Genomic DNA, 18046 nt, shown 5'->3' on the forward strand with positions numbered 1-18046 from the left:
ACTTGGTGATTTTGTTTGGATAGTGAGGGGACCCCTTTGGGCAGGTATGGTAGTTTTTTGCAAAAGGTCCTGGGAAACCTTTGAGCCACTCTTTGGATTTTCAGGATTAAATATGATTGTGTGTGAAAAGTGTGCAAGTGTATTAGAACTGTCAAAGCTGTCAAACAACTTCAAGTGGGTTCCTGAGGCTTGCTCATGATGGACATAAGGTGAGATAGCCTTGCGGGAAGGATAAAGGGTGGTGGGTGGGGGTTATGTGTTGGGATGAATTTTCATAAAGATTTCAATGGAGCTGTAAAGGACAGGGGAATGTAGGGGGTCATAGGGTGCAAGAGTGGCTTTGGGAGTGGTGGGTAGAGGACCCACAGAATGGAATAATGGGTATGTGGGGCCTTGGGGGATGAGTGAGAGTCATGAAGTGGCATAGGCTAGCCTGGATAAGGAGTGTACAGGGCATGAGGGCTGGTGACTGGAGGACTGTTTTTCATTTGAATTTCTTAAAATTAAATTCAACAAAGTGCTGGAGAGCAGGGAACTTCCACCCAGCTCATCTTTGCACCTAGCAGCTTCCGCACTCATTCCAGGGACATTGGGCCCAAATTCTAATCTGGGCTGTCACCACCCCCAAACAGAAAATTGGACCTGTGGGTGGGCAGATGCTGAGAGGTTGTTTCCTCTTGTGGGAGGGTCTAGGACCAGAGAACATAATCTCACCATAAGGGGTCACCAATTTATGATAGAGTTGAAGAGGAATTTCTTTTCCCAGAGGGTATTGACTCTGTAAAGTTCATTACTGCAGAGGGTTGTAGAGGCTAGGTCAATAAGTATGTTCAAAGTTGAGATGGACAGATTTTTAATCAGTAAAGGAATCAAAAGTTATGGGGATAAGGCTGAAAAATAAAGTTAAACATTAATGTAAAGATCACTTATGAACTCATTGAATGGAGGAGCAGACTTGATGGGCCAAGTGGCCTACTGCTACTCCTATGCTTTATGGTTTTACAATCTTTATAGGGAAGATTTGCAGAGTTAGGAATTCTCCCAACTCTGCGCACCCACCCCAGGAGCAAAAGTATAGACCAGAGTGTCATTTTTCACTTGTGCAACTGATGACACCAGTTCTTTGATCATCACATCTCTTGACTCCTATACTGTCTTTAACTTAAAATTATCAGATCTCTTGTCCAACACCATCCTTGGATGAATAAATGTGTTCTCCAATTAAATATTCAGGAGCCCAAAGTCAATGGCTAGGATTGTCTGACCCCATCTGTGGCTGGGATTTTCTGGAGCTGTTGAAAGTCAATGAAATTTTGGCTGGTTCTCCAAATTCTCCATACCTGTCCTGACTGGAAAATCCTGGCCATTGACTTTGATTCCCACTACAAACTCCTTTCATAGGAATGTAAGAATTAAGAGCAGAAGATGGCAATTCAGCCTTTCGAGCCTGCTTCGCCATTCAATCAGGTCATGGCTGACTCTCCCTGGTCTCAAATCTTTTCCCTATCTGTTTCCCATATTTCTTTCACACAAGTTTTTAATCAGAAATATATCTATCTCCTTCTTGAAACTATTCAGTGATTCAAACTCCACTGCGTTCTGGGGCAGCGAGTTCCACAAATTCACTACCCTTCGCGAGAAGTAGTTCCTCCTCATCTCAGTTTTAAATCTATCACCTCTTAACCTATACCTGTGGCCTTTTGTTCTCGATTATCCTATAAAGGAAAACATTTGGTCTATGTTTACCTTATCAATCCCTTTTAGTATTTTATATACCTCGATCAGATCTCTGATACCTCTCATCCTTACAAACTCCAGCAAGTATAAGCCCAAGATTTTTAATTTCTCCTCATACGTCAACACTTTCATCCCCTGAATTGACCTGGTAAACCTCTTCTGAACTGCCTCCATTGCCACCACATTCTTCCTTAAATAAAGACACTAAAACTGGACACAATTTTCCAGATATGGTCTCACTAACACCCTATATAATTGTAACAACCTTTCTCTACCTTTAAACTCCAGTCCTTTTGCAATAAATGCTAACATTCCACTTTTTATTACGTGCTGCACCTGTGTACCGACTTCCTACGATTCATAAACAAAGACATCCAGATCCCTCTGTCCAGATGTATTCTAAATCTGCTTTCTATTTAGTTAATAATTTGCCTTTCTATTTTTTCAGCCAAAATGGACAACCTCACAGTTATCCACATTAAACTCCATCTGCCAAACTTCCCTAGCTACTGACTCAATTCCTCTCCCTGGCAAAACTCTGCTTTCTATGTCACACCATGCCTTGTGTTGATGGAGGTTTTCTCTTGAGGCTATGTATTACTAAACTTAAACTAAATACAGAGACTCATGAAACTGATTTTAAGATGTGCCTTTATTAACCAAATGATGGAATAGGAGAATGATATAAAGTATCCCAGCACTCCAGGTAGAGAGTGCGGACAGCCCAATATGACTCTGAAATACAAAGCCTCTGTGAGGGCAATTATACATTTTCAAAATCATATTTCCCACCTTTCTGATGGGCATAATCCTGTAAACATGAACACAAATCAGTCAATAATCATCACTGTCATTAACTCCAGCCAGTAACAAATAAACATCCTGACTTCATAGGATCTCATTTGTCATTAACTACAGATGCTATCTCCCTTCTGTTGCCCAGCAACACAGGATGCTGGACAATGAGATGGGAGAATGATTCCCACCGACTCAAATGCACGTGACACTTGTTTGACCCTGAGAAAACCTTTATGTCTGCCTGGACCTGTGTTATCAACTTGGAGCTATTTGGTTCTATTCATCAAACTGGCATTGGTAGCCATCTTGTTCTCGACAACTATTGATAAAGTAGGCACATTCAGTAGAACCACTGTCCTCTGGAATGCAGGCACTATCTGTTACCTAATTCCATCAACCCCTGCTGTATTTTGCCATTGGATGAAGCTTCACAAAATGTATTCTAAAAACAAACTGCATCCATTTTATAAACTCAAAATACATGTTTTAAATGAAAATACTTGTTATTCATATAGAGCTGTCATCTATAGCAACAGATGTTGTCAGCACTCTCCATAGTCTAAGATTATTCACTCTTAATTCAGTATTGTGTTTGTGTTCCTAAACCCATGATTATGTGTTTTATTAACCTAATTTAGCCCCCATACATTGTCTTGATTTTAAAATCATCATCGTTATGCTGACATTTTTCCACAGCTTCACTGTTCCCCAAGTCTGTAATTTCCTTCAGTTCCAGAACCATAGAACATAGAACATTACAGCACAGTACAGGCCCTTCGGCCCTCAATGTTGCGCCGGCCAGTGGAACCAAACTAATGACCGTCTAATCTAAACTATTCCAAAGTTATCCATATGCCTATCCACTAACCATTTGAACGCCCTTAAAGTTGGCGAGTCCACAACTGCTGCAGGCAGGGCATTCCACGCCCTTACTACCCTCTGAGTAAAGAACCTACCTCTGACATCCGTCCTATAATTACCACCCCTTAATTTAAAGCAATGTCCCCTTGTGTTAGCCATCACCATCCAAGGTAAAAGGCTCTCACTGTCCACCCTATCCAATCCTTTGATCATCTTGTATGCCTCAATTAGGTCACCTCGTAACCTTCCTCTCTCTAATGAAAATAACCTCAAGTCCCTCAGCCTTTCCTCATAAGACCTTCCCAGCATACCAGGCAACATCCTGGTAAACCTCCTCTGCACCCTTTCCAATGTCTCCACATCTTTCTTATAATGCGGCGACCAGAACTGTATGCAATACTCCAAGTGCGGCCGCACCAGAGTTTTGTATAGTTGTAACATGGCCTCACGGCTCCGAAATTCAGTTCCTCTACCAATAAAAGCTAACACACCGTACGCCTTCTTAACAACCTTATCAGCCTGCGTGCCAACTTTCAGGGAGCTATGCACATGTACCCCGAGATCTCTCTGCTCGTCAACACTACTAAGAACCCTCCGAGATATCTCTGTTCTTCAATTCTGACCAGTTTTAATTGCTCAATCATTTAGCTACTAAGGGCCTAAGGTGTGGAATCATCCCCATCAAACAGAGATTGTTGGAAAAACTCAACAGGTCTGGCAGCATCTATGGAGGGGGAAAATAGAGTTAACATTGTGACTCCTCTACAGAGGGAGAAATGTAATAGATTATATACTGTATAAGAAGGGGTGGAGCAGGTGGAGCCGAGTAGAAGGTGAGTGATTGGTGGGAACGAGGAGAGACTGCAACAAAGGTGTGTAGATCATGAGACAGTGGGAATATTAATGGCAGGAGAAGGTGTAAGTAGTGGCATAAAGGTAAGATATCAGAATGCGTTAATGGGAAAATAAAGCTCTGAAGAAGACTCATACAGACTAGAAACATTAACTCTATTTTCTCTCTATGTAGATGTTGCCAGACCTGCTAAGTTTTTTCCAGCATTCTCTGTCTTTGTTTCAGATTCCAGTATCCACAGGATTTGACTTTTATTGTAGTGATTAGTAAGTATTTATTTTCACAGTCATCACCTGGCAAAAAAAAACTCCTAGGCCAAAGTAGGTAAGGGGACTTGGGAAATACCTCTATGACCCCTGAAGACAATCAAATAAATTCTGGGAAATCACAGTGACTGAGACGTAACCCCACATACTTACCTACTACCTGAGTATTGGCACACTCTGGATCATGCACAGACATTAGCACTTAAGGAGCAAGTTATCAGTTCATACAATGAGTGTGATTTAAGCACAGGCATTCAATGAGTAGCTGGGCATGATTCAGAGTGTAGCCAATACTCAGACAGTAGTTAAGTATATGGGGTTACATCTTAGTCACTGTGATTTCCCAGAATTTGTTTGATTGTCTTCAGGAGCCATAGAGAAATTTCCCAAGTCCCTTTCCCTACTTTGGCCTAGGAGTTTTTTTTTGCTAGGTGATTGTGTTGGTCACTTGGCTGTGTGAAGAGTGTGTGAGTGATGGTTTGCAGGCATAAAAAAGGCTAACTACTGTGCAGAGGCATAATGAACTTTGATTTATATTCAGGAGCAAGAGGAACCCCATTATTTTAGTTTGAGCAGATGATAAAGTACAAATTTAAATTCACATATTACTTTTTGAAAAGTAGAAAAACATATTTCAGCCTGATTGCTTGTTTATCAAAAATAATAAACTGAAATATGAAAAGAAAAAAAGACGTGTCAGAATTACTTTTGAGAAGTACACAGACTGGAAGGAAATATTTTGTACAATCCTTTCTCAAGATATACCTTTTGAGTGAAAATAATAAATTCACATGACCAATTCTGAAAACCAATAGTAATAATATCTACAAAATCAAAGTAACTCTTTATCTGAAAAATCAAAGTGTTTATGATATTTAATTTCAATAATTCTGTACTGATATTAGGCTAGTGGTTGACTAAGCATCTGTGGATACAAACATGACACAATAAGGAAATGCTGATCAATTTTGCAGGCAGCAGGAAGGAAGGGAAATCATTTGTTGATATTTGGACACACAGCATGCCAAAAATAGGCACTCATACAGCAAGCAGGTGCAAATTTCATTCTTAAGGAAATATGCCACCCTAAATTTGATCTCTGATGCTAAAAATTTAAATCTTCAGTTCCTCACTTAAATGCCTCTTCCATTCATGAAATGCATGTTAGTGAATTTCTATTCAAACTAAAGTTAACTCAGTTTCTGAATTATTTTCCATTATGTGTCATTATGTTACAATTTTAACATTCTCACCTTTGAGTCAAAAGGATGATGGTTCAAGCCTCAGTCCAGACATTTTTCGCAAGATCTGGTACATCAATGGCATGAAAGTTGTATTGCAGATATTTCTCTGAGGAAAGTAACGTGTAAGTAACCTAGTTGATTTTGTTCGAGAATTTTGCTGCACACGGATTTTCCCAGTGGCTTTTGCCATTCCTGGGTTAACCCATTGGCCTTGCCCCACCTCCATGAAAATGACGAGAGAGGTTTCCTGCATTTTTACTCATTTTGAAGATGTTTAAATTTATCCCAAACATTCTAGAGGCAGAAAGATCCAAAGTTACCATTTCTAGTGTTTAATATTGATTTTTATTTGGCAGTTTTTAATTTTGCTTTACTGAGATCTGAAGGGCTATTCTGCCAAAAAAGTTCTAAGTGTCAAATTTGTGGGAAAATTAATGTAAATCATGATTGTTTTTTCAGTGGGAGTTCACACACAAATCTCCCACACCCTGTGCAATGCAGAAAATTGGGAATATCATTAAAAGTTCGAATTCCCCTGGCAGACCCCCCCACTACTGGAGGCAGACACCCTCTGCAAGCAACTCCATTCGCCTATTCATGCCGGAGGCTAACAGTTCCGGGCCTCTGCACGTGTGCAGTGGCCTTTACCTGTCAGCCTGCAGTTTGCTGGCCAGCGCAATCACTGGCCAGTCTGGGACCATCACAGTGCTTCTCCATAGCAATCCCCCACGGCCTAATCATGACACCCCGGCCACTCCCAGGCCAGTTGTGAACCCCACCCATTTTGGAGCACCCTGATCGCCAGCCTCCTCAACCCAGCAGTGACAATCCCCCCTCCCCCCAGCAAATTCCCCTGGCAGACCCCTCACTATTGGAGGCAGACACCCTCTGGCAAGCAATTCCATTCACCCAGAAGACCCTACTCCACTGGAGGCAGACCCCACCCCCTCCAGCAGACCACCACCACAGTCCACCCCAATCACTGGCCTCCCTCCAGCCCCGACCAATCCCCATGCAGCATGACAGCATGACCCCCCCCCTTGTCCCACTGATCAACGCCCCCCCCCGACCCTGTTCCTAGAGACCCTGCCCCTAGGCCCCACCCCCTTGGCATTGCACCATGCCTGGTGGGCAGTGCCAAGATGCCCCTGGGCATGGACACTTTGCCTCTTGGGCAGCGCCAGAGGCATGGGCTGGCACTGTTGGGGTGCCCATGCCCAGAAGGCCCCAATTGCCCTACCTTCACTCCGGCAGGGTCTCCCGCTAACTCCCTGAAAGTGGAGAGTTAGTCTGAACCCCACCGGAATGAAATTGTACTGACAGGGTGGGAGATGCTATCAGGCACAGAGACTTCATTCCCGGGCCTGTTGATCACATTTAAATAATATTAAAATAAGATTTAAATCACTTACCTGCTGTTCCTGCTGGTTTCCAGTGCGGTCCCGACCATGCCAGATATCTGGCACTGGGAGATGCGTGCACATCGGGAACTCACGTGTGAATCCTGTGAATTGGCCACATGTGATTCTCCCTGCCCATTGTATTAAAAAATTAGCATGGCACAATGGGAGAATTGCCCCCCTGGATTGTAATATCTTGAACTTTGAATGCCATTTTTTTTAGCATCATTATCTTTTACATTTAAAACAGAAAACCTTCTGCAAATGGATGTTTTTAAACATGTCCTTAAGCAGTGATTGAATGGCTTCAAACTTTCATAACATCGGTAAAATCAAGAGGAACTTTAAGAACGAAAATGGAGTGCTTTTCTCACTCCCTGTAAGTTCTTTCTGTTGACAGATTGATTGCCTCATTTTCATTCATTACACTACACTTCAACACTAATTGCCTGAGAAGCCCTATAGAATACCCAGTAATCATGAAGGATGTAATGTAAATGTAAGTTCCACCCTTTGAATGCAACTTCAAGAATATCTCTCTGTAGTTAATATTGTTTTGTGAATTGTTACCCTGCCAAAAAATAATTAATGAAAACAAACAAGATAGCAGTAAGAGATTAATCTGTTTTAATATTTTATATTCAATATCAATATTTCTGTGCAGCAATCTACAGCTGTTCAATTTTGCAAATTGGTGAAAAATTATGTAAGTATTTTATGATTCTATGATTTGGTTGCAGTATTGTGAGGATACTATGCTATTAATATGTTTGAGGAGGATTGTTTTAAGATGCAGAGTTTTGTTACATGCTGTTGGTTTGGCTGGCAGGAATAAAGCAGAAGCTGGAGATCAGGATAATTACTTACTTTAGCCATGTAAGTACTTATTTAGCAGAAGGCATAATGAATTTTAGTTTACCAAAAGAAAAGGAACCTTGGGGTTTTCTTGATTAATCTAATGGAAGGTATGTTAAGTTTACAGAATTATGTAGTCAAATGACAGTAGAAAAGGTTTGTAGCTGAGAGAAAGGGCTGCACGATGGTACAGTGGTTAGCATTGCTGCCTCACAGTGCCAGGGGTCTGTGTTCAATAGTGGTCAGTGTGGAATTTGCACATTCTCCCAGTGTCTGTGTGGGTTTTCTCTGGGTGCTCTGGTTTCCTCCCACAGTCCAAAGACGTGTGGATTAGGTTGATTGACCATGATAAATTGCCCTTTAGTGTCAGGGGGATTAGCAGGGTAAACACTTGGGGTTACAGGACAGGGCTTGGGTGGGATTGTTGTCAGTGCAAGCTCGATAGACCAAATGGCCATCTTCTGCACTGTAGGTATTCTACAAACAGCTTTCTGAGATCAATTGCTGGAGAGGGCTGTTGAAAGATAGAAGCCTACAGGCAGCTCTCTCTGGAAGCTCTAAAACTATTAACTCAAGTCAAAGCAAGTATGCCTGAAGTTGCTTATTATTTTTAAAGTGGGGTTTAAGTCTATAAGATAAGTATTGTTTAATTGGAATTGAATAATAATAAATTAGAAATTAAAGTTTTTTTTACGTGTTTAAAGATCGTTCAATGATTATGATTGTTCAATGATCTGTGAATATCCTTTGTGAATACGTCTCCTGCTAAGATACAAAAGCCAAAGAAAAATACAGCCCTAGGATTCATGAACTATGAATACTAAAGATAAAGTGAAAGAAGTTTCTCATTAAAAAAAATCTATTTTTGTGCAATGAATTGTGTTCACTTTTTTCCATCCTGCAATGTGTTTCAGGAAACAAAACTACGTTCAATTGCTTTGTCTAGACAGGGGAAAGGAAAGAATGCATTTAAGACAGCAAGTAATGATCAGGAAAAGCTTGTGGAATTCAACACTGTATAATGTGGACTAAAAGGATATGTTTATTCAAACACAAGGTGATTGGCATCCTTCCATCTGGGAGAGATGGTGTTAATGCAGCTCAGAACTTTGGTGAGGTCAGGTGAGATCATCTGATGCTTTTCTTCTATTGACGTACAAACCGATTCTGAAAGATACAGTTTATTACAAATGCTACACCTGAAGCTGTTCCTTACCTGTGCTACAGGATGGTCTCTGCTAACATTTTGTTTGCAACGCTACATCTGCTTTAGAGCTTCTGGAACCTCATGTCCTCATGATGGCAAACGCCTGTCCACATTTGGGATTGTTATTTGTGTCGATCATGAGCTATGACTTCTAATTTATCGTGATTGATGTTGAGGTCTTTCATTGTCTCTTTTGACAGTATATTCAATTTTTTGGATGCACTGCTGTTCTCTTGGCATGGGCTACCTTCCCAAATGGCACATCCTAGAGGATACAGCCATCTTCCATCCTGTGCACTTACCCAAACTAGTGAAATTTTCTGTTCTTGATTATTGCCTGCATGCTTAGCTCATTTTTCCTAGAAAGGATTGTTTCATCGGTGATGTTGTCCTTCCATATGAAGCCAAGGGTGCAACATAGACAGAAGAGATGGAAATTATTGAGGCTTGTTTCTCGATAAGGGTAAAGTGTCAGGTTTCATGTCCATGCAGCAATGTGCTGAGGATACAGGTCTTGTAGGTAAGTATTTTGGTCTTGATTTGTTGTTACTAATGTACCGTGAACACCAAAATTTACAAGATGTTAGGTTTGAAAATTCATCTTTAACTTATGGTGAAACAGAACATTCTGAAAAGGAAAGAGTGGTGCAATTATGATAAACATCCCAGTTTGAAGAAATGGTTATGTGATCCGGATGCCATGGGGTGCGACAATTCAAACAGAAACTCATTAAAGTGTTAAGTGACAGGATATCTCCCAGAAATGGGTTGGTTGCTGTTTGAAACAAATAAGCTATTGCTATGATGAAGCAGAGGAACTAATTTGAATTAACGACAGGGCAAATTCTTGTGAGAATTCATTTTCTGATTAGAAGAAAGTGAACAACATGTCGTGTTCATGAAGCTTTACAAAATAGAGAATTACCAAGGTGTGGTAAGTGGTGGTACTACTTAAATCTTGGTCTAAGTGGAACAACCGTCAAAGGACGCTGCAACTTTCAACCTTGTGCGGTGAGAAGTTAACCTACTGGAGAGCCAGGAGTGACTGTGGGACTGTTCCTGAAATGCTATCTATGTGTACAAAATAAAACTACTTCATAAGCCATATTTTGTTGCTTTGGTTAATGTGAACTACCTTCTTTTTAGATCAATGAGTTATTTGCTTGTTAAGTAATGTGTGATCATTATTGATTTTAGTTTGTTACAGTAGAAACATAGAAAATCTACATCACAATACAGGCCCTTCGGCCCACAAATTTGTGCCGAACATGTCCCCACCTTAGAGATTACTAGGCTTACATATAACCCTCTATCTTACTAAATTCCATGTCCTTATCTAAAAGTCTCTTAAAGGACCCTATCAAATCCACCTCCACCACCATTGCCGGCAGCCCATTCCACACACCCACCACTGTCTGAGTGAAAAACTTATCCCTGACATCCTCTCTGTACCTACTCCCCAGCACCTTAAACCTGTGTCCTGTTGTGGCAACTCATTTCAGTCCTGGAAAAAAGCCTCTAACTATCCACTCAATCAATACCTCTCAACATCTTATACACTTCTACCAGGTCACCCCTCATCCTTCGTCTCTCCAAGGAGAAAAGGCCGAGCTCCCCAATCCAGGCAACACCTTTGTAAATCTCCTCTGCACCCTTTCTACGGCTTCCACATCCTTCCTGTAATAAGGCAACCAGTACTTCAAGTGGGGTCTGACCAGGTCCTATATAGCTGCAATATTATCTCTCAACTCTTAAACTCAATTCCTCGATTGATGAAGGCCAGTACACCAAATGCCTTCTTAACCACAGCTTCAAACTACGCAGCTGCTTTGAGCGTCCTATGGACTTGGACCCCATGATCCTTCTGATCTTCTACACTGCCAACAGTCCTACCATTAATATTATATTCTGCCATCCTATTTGACCTGCCAAAATGAACTACTTCGCACTTATCTGGGTTGAACTCCATCTGCCACTTCTCTGCCCAGTCTTGCATCCTATCTATGTCTCACTGCAACTTCTGACATCCCTCCACGCTATCCACAACACCTCCAACCTTTGTGTCGTCAGCAAACTTACCAACACATCCCTCCACTTCCTCATCCAGATCATTTATAAAAATCACAAAGAGTAAGGGTCCCAGAATAGATCCCTGGGGTACTCCACTAGTGACCAACCTCCATATAGAACATGACCCATCTATAACCACCCTGTGCCTTCTGTGGACAAGCCTGTTCTGGATCCACAAAGCAATGTCCCCTTGGATCTCATGCCCCCTCACTTTCTCAATAAGCCTTGCATGGGGCATCTTATCAAATGCCTTGCTGAAGTCCATATATACTATATCTACTGCTCTTCCTTCATCAATTTGTTTAGTCACATCTTCAAAAAATTCAATCAGGCTCGTAAGGCATGATCTGCCTTTGACAAAGCCATGCTGACTATTCTTAATCATATTCTACCTCTCCAAATGTTCATAAATCCTGCCTCTCAGGATCTTCTCCATCAACTTACCAACCACTGAGGTTAGACTCATTGGTCTATAATTTCCAGAACTATCTCTACTCCCTTTCTTGAATAAAGGAACAAAATCTGCAATCCTCCAATCCTCTGGAACCTCTCTGTCTCCATTGATGATACCAAGATCATTGCCAGAGGCTCAGCAATATCCTCCCTTGTCTCCCACAGTAGCCTGAGGTACATCTCATCCGGTCCCGGTGACTTATCTAACTTGATGCTTTTCAAATCTCCAACACATCCTCTCTCTTAATGTCTGCATGCTCAAGCTTTTCAATCCACTGCAAGTCTGCACTACAACCACCAAGATCCTTTTCCATAGTGAATACTGAAGTAAAGTATTCATAAAGTACCTCTGCTATTTCTTCCGGTTCCATACAAACTTACCCACCGTCACACGCAATAGGTTCTATTCTTTCACGTCTTATCCTCTTGCTCTTCACATAATTGTAGAATGCCTTGGGGTTTTCCTTAATCTGCCTGCCAAGGCCTTTTCATAACCTCTTCTGGCTCTCCTAGTTTCTTTTTTAAGATCCTTCCTATTAGCCATATACTCTTCTAGATCTCTAAAATTACCCAGCTCTCTGAACCTTTTGTAAGCTTTTCTTTTCTTCTTGACTAGATTTATTACAGCCTTTATACACCACAGTTCCTGTAACTTACCATAAATTCCCTGTCTCATTGGAACATGGCTATGCAGAACTCCAGACAAATATTCCCTGAAAATTTGCCACATTTCTTCCATACATTTCTCTGAGAAAACCTCTTTCCAATTTAAGCTTCCTATTTCCTGCCTAATAGCCTCATAATTCCCCTTACTCCAATTAAATACTTTTCTAACTTGTCTGATCCTATCTCTCTCCAATGCTATTGTAAAGGAGATAGAATTATGATCACTATCTCCAAAATGCTCTCCCACTGAGAGATCTGACACCTGACCAGGTTCATTTCCCAATACCAAATCAAGTACAGCCTCTCCTCTTGTAGGCTTATCCACATACTATGTCAAGAAACCCTCCTGAACACACCTAACAAACTCTTCCCCATCTAAACCTCTTAGCCTAGGGAGATTCCAATCAATATTTGGGAATTAAAATCTTCCATCATGACAACTCTGCTATTATTACACCTTTCCAGGATCTGCTTCCCAATCTGCTCCTCAACATCCCTATTACTATTGGGCGGCCTATAGAAAACACCCGGTGAAGTTATTGACCCCTTCCTGTTCCTAACCTCCACCCACAGAGACTCTGTAGACAATCCCTCCATGGCGTCCATCTTTTCCGCAGTAAAATATTAAAATATGAAATCTTGTCCATCGGCTTCTTCCACCAGTCACAAGAAAATTCATCTTTTTTTTAAGTTATTGGTCTCTATGGGAATTGAAGCACATGCCCATTTTTTACATCAGCCAATGTTAGTGGCTGTCTTTTCGAAGTGTGCGCTCAAGAGACAGGTTGTCTCTATGTAAATTTAAAGTGCATGGGATTGCATATAGTGTCTAGAGGTGGATAGAAAACTGGTCCGCAGGTAAGAAGCAAAGAATTGGAATAACTAGTAGGGTATCACAGGGATCTGTGCTAGGACCACAAATGTTCACATTATATATTAATGATTTGAATGGAGGAACCAAATGTATTATACAAAGAACCAAGAACAAAACAGCCCGGGAAACAGGCCCTTCGGCCCAACGAGCCCGCACTGCCATTTTAACATTGTGAGTCCTCCCTCCATCCATGATCCTTGTCTATGCTTATGGCATTCCACATTGAGGGAAGACTAATTTAGGGTCAATTTGTTACACAAATTAGCCTAATAGCACATCTTTGGGGTGTGGGAGGAAACTGGAGCACCCGGAGAAAACCCACGCAAGCACGGGGAGAATGTGCAAACTCCCACAGACACTGGCCCAAATCCATGTGTCTGCACAGCAAACAGTAATAGTCACTGAGCTGTCGTGTTGCCCAGCATCTGGTCCAGTTTAAGCGTACACTAACGACGTAAAGTACTAGGCTATTCTCGAAACAACCAAGAGCAGCCCTCGTACGACCCATCATGTGTATGCCCCTTGTTGGACAACAAGGTGGACCGAAGCACCTGTGGATTAAAAGAGAAAAACATCAGTATCATCCACATCCTTATAAATTCCCAGGGACGTCCCAAGGCTCCTGAACCTTATTTAAAACAGTCTCCCATATCCCTCTGTCTCCATCCCACTCATGTGCCTATCTAAGTAACTCTTAAACAACTCCAGCGTGCCTGCCTCCACCACCTTGCTTGGCAGAGCATTCCATACCCCCACTACCCTCTGTGTGAAAAACCTCCCTCTAACATCTGAATTATACCTCGTCCCTCTCACCCTAAGCCCGTGGCCCCTTGTAAGGTGCGTTTCCAACTTAGGAAAAAGTTTACCACTGTTTATCTATACCCTTCATAATCTTATATACCTCTATTAGATCTCCCCGCAGTCGCCGTCTTTCAAGGGAAAACAGCCCCAATTTGCTCAATCTTTCCTCATAACCCAGTCCTTCCATACCAGGCAGCATCCTGGTAAACCTCCTCTGCACTCTCTCCAAGGTCTCCACGTCTTTCCGGTACTGAGGCGACCAGAACTGGACGCAGTACTCCAAATGCGGCCTAACCAACGTTCTATACAGCTGCAACATTAGACTCCAGCTCTTATACTCTAGACCCCTTCCTATAAAGGCTAACATACCATAAGCTTTCTTCACAACCTTCTCCACTTGTACTGCCACCTTCAAAGACTTGTGCACTTGCACCCCCAGGTCCCTCTGCGTTTCTATACTCTTTATAGGTCTACCCTTTATCATATAACTCCCCCCAACATTATTTCTGCCAAAATGCATCACCTCACATTTATCAGGATTAAACTCCATTTGACATTTATCTGCCCAATATACCAGCCTATCTATTTCCCATTGTATTGCCTGACACTGCTCCTCACTGTCCACCAATCCAGCCACCTTAGTGTCATCTGCAAATTTGCTGATCACACTACTTACTCCCTCTTCCAAGTCATTTATGTATATTACAAATAGAAGCAGTCCCAGTACCAAGCCCTGCGGCACACCACTAGTGACAGACCTCCAGCTAGAAAAGGACCCTTCCACTACTACTCTCTGTCTCCTCTTACCAAGCCAGTTATCAATCCATCTAGATACCTGGCCTTGTATCCCATGAGCCTTAGCCTTTTCAACCACCTACCATGAGGGACTTTGTCAAACGCCTTGCTGGCGTTTATCTCCAAATTTGCAGATGAATGAGCATATGCATGGTAGGCTTAGTAGAACATAAATAAACGTGAAGTTATCCACTTTGCTCGCAAGAATAGGAAGGTAGATTATTATTTGAATGGGTGTAAATTAAGAGAGGTGGATACTCAGCAAGACCTTGTCCTCATGTATCAGTCATTGAAAGTAAGCGCACAGGTACAGCAGGAAAATGGCATGTTGGCCTTCATAGTGAGAGGATTTGAGTGTAGGAATAGGGATTGTAGCAGGGGATATACAGAAACCCCTGCCTTTTGAGACTATTAAAGTAAAGTAGATTAGTTTCAAATAGGAACAAGAGTGTGCGATAGATATCAAAGGTATCACAATCTGCCTCACATATATATGAAGGTATTGCCTGTATAAGCATATATATAATCATTTTTGACAAAGTATTATAGATTGAAACTGGACTTTTGTATTTTCTTGTGAACTTTGGCCAACAAGCAATTTACCCTTAGCTTAATGAGAAATAAGTTTAATTAGACAGACCACATTCTTTTGCAACAATGAAGCATAGAGCATATACCCTACTATCAGGGGCAGTCCAGGCCACTACAAGCAACCAAAGTTTTAAAAATGAATACAAATATTCAGCTTCTTGTTGCAATGAATAGACATACTCAGCCTCCACTGATAGAGGGGACAGAAAACAGACAAGAAAGATGACTCCCTTCTTGTTTCGAGGACTGCAGGTGTTAGGAATAATCCTTGAACTATCGGATTTGGGTAGGTAAGGTTACTAGACAACAGAGGGAAGAACCTCTGGGTTTGGTTGACCAATGAATTCCTAATTCTGCTGGAAGGTGGAATGCTATTGGCCAAAGTAAATGAAGTGTATTCCTGTAATTGGAGCATCCAGCTTGGATGATAGGTTGGGCGGCGGAAGGATCAAATCTTCAGAACTGTATATCTGTTGTGGTCGTATGCTGTAACATCAGAGAGAAGTTGGAATCCTCTGACTGTCTCTCTCCCAATACGTGTTGATCAAATAAAGAACATCTTTAACTGCATACTGTCTTTTGCAAGTCTTTATGTTAGCTGAGATCAGCTGACAAGACCCCCCAAAGGGACGCCCCGAGAAAATTGCCTTATGGATAGTTACTGCAGTTGTATAAAATGTTGGTAAAGCCGCACCTGAAGTATTGTGTGCAGTTTTGGCATCCTTATCCAAGGAAGGATATTCTTGCTATAGAGGGACCACAGCGAAAGTTTACCAGGTTGATTCATGGGATAGTAGGTCTGTCATATGAGGAGACAGCAAATCAGTTAGGATTATAGAGTTTAGAAAAGTGAACAGGGATCTCAGAGAAACTTATAAAATTCTAACAGGATTAGGCAGGGTAGCTTTAGAATGTTCCTGATGGTGGGGGAGTCTAGAACTTGGAGTCATAGTTTGAGAATATGGAGTAAACCTTTTAGGACTGAGGTGAGGAGAATTTTCTTCACCCAGAGAGTGGTGAATGTGGAGTTCATTACCATAGAAAGTAGTTGAGACTAAATTGTTATGTGATTTCAAGAAGGAATTAGATATAGCTCTTGGTACTAAAGGAATTGAGGGATATGGGGGGAAGGCAGGATCAGGGTATTGAATTTGATGATCAGCCATGATCATAATGAATGGCAGAGCAGGCTCAAAGAGCCAAATGGACTACTCCTGCTTCTATTTTCTATGTATGTTTTTATGGATGTCTATTTGATTGATAGAAAGAGTGAAGGACAAGTTTAAAGACTTTACTGTAACAAACCAAAATCGCCCTAGCTCAAACATTGCTCAACAGGCAAATAACTCTAAGTAGGGGCTGTAAATAAAAGGTAAATGTAACTAACACTGTGGGAAATTGTTGAGAGTGATTACAGGAATAGATATCTTTTTTGTGTTTTGTGTTTTTCTTTTGTGAATCATTGATTTTTGAATGTGTTTGTTTGAATGAGATAAATGTTGAGGCATTTGAACAGAAGAACAAAAAAACTGAGTTTTTTTCTAGCTTATGACTTTTTTTAAATGACCCTCTTGTGAAATATGATTTTAATTGAGGGCTCCAATTAAGAACACTAAATGAGGTGGAAAGTTCATTTGTAAGTTATCAAATGTGGAAAATTAGGTCTGTGGCTAAGTACTAGGGTTGAATTAGAATAATTTCACTTAAACTATCTTGTGGGGCAAAATTTTAAATGGTTGTGATTTCTTTATTCAGAGAATGTATACTTTGATCTTGAATCACATCCCACCTCACCCACCCTTTTTCTCAAATCTCATTTTGATGGGTGATGACAGCAACCTTCGCTCTAATGAAACAATAATTTGCTCCATAGAATTCAATTGTGTTAATTATCACATGCAGTGGTTCAAGAGTCCCATTCTGGCATGGTAGTTTCTGCCTTGATTTCTGCAATAGAAGATAGTGGGTTGAGAAGGTCCACAATTCACTGGCCTCTGCTTTTTCTGGACCCTCTTCTTGGCCAGCTGAGCTTTATGTTTCTGCTCACATCTTCCAATTCCCTTCTAAGCACCCAGCTTCCAGAGATCACAGCTGTCAGCTTCCAGTTGTCAATGTCTGCCACCGTCGTATCTCATTTGTAATAGTCCTTGTAGCAGAAGAATGGACGCTCAGGAGGTCATGACCTCAGTAGTCAATTCACTATACAGATCTTTGTGTATTAATTGTGTATTAATTAGACCATTAAAAATGGATAATTATTGTCTGTGGCAAAATCAATAACTTGATAGTTTACAAATTAAAGAGTCATCTGTGTATTTTATAAATTCTTGCATTAGTAAAATGTATTTGGCAGTAGAGATTCTGCCTAACTAATTTGTAACTTGAAATGCGGGAAAATTATTTGACAGTTGGAATTATGGAAAAGTACAAATAAACTGACTCAGAGCTAAAGAAAATCTTCACCTACAACCAAGAAAACATAGAAGCAGGAGTAGATATTCAGCCCTTTGAGCCTGCTCCACCATTCATTATGATCATGGCTAATCATCCAATTCAGTATCCTGATTCCCCCCAA

This window comes from Carcharhinus amblyrhynchos, chromosome 1 (assembly GCF_965287045.1).
Source record: "Carcharhinus amblyrhynchos chromosome 1, sCarAmb.v2.hapA, whole genome shotgun sequence".
Classification (NCBI taxonomy): Eukaryota; Metazoa; Chordata; class Chondrichthyes; order Carcharhiniformes; family Carcharhinidae; genus Carcharhinus; species Carcharhinus amblyrhynchos.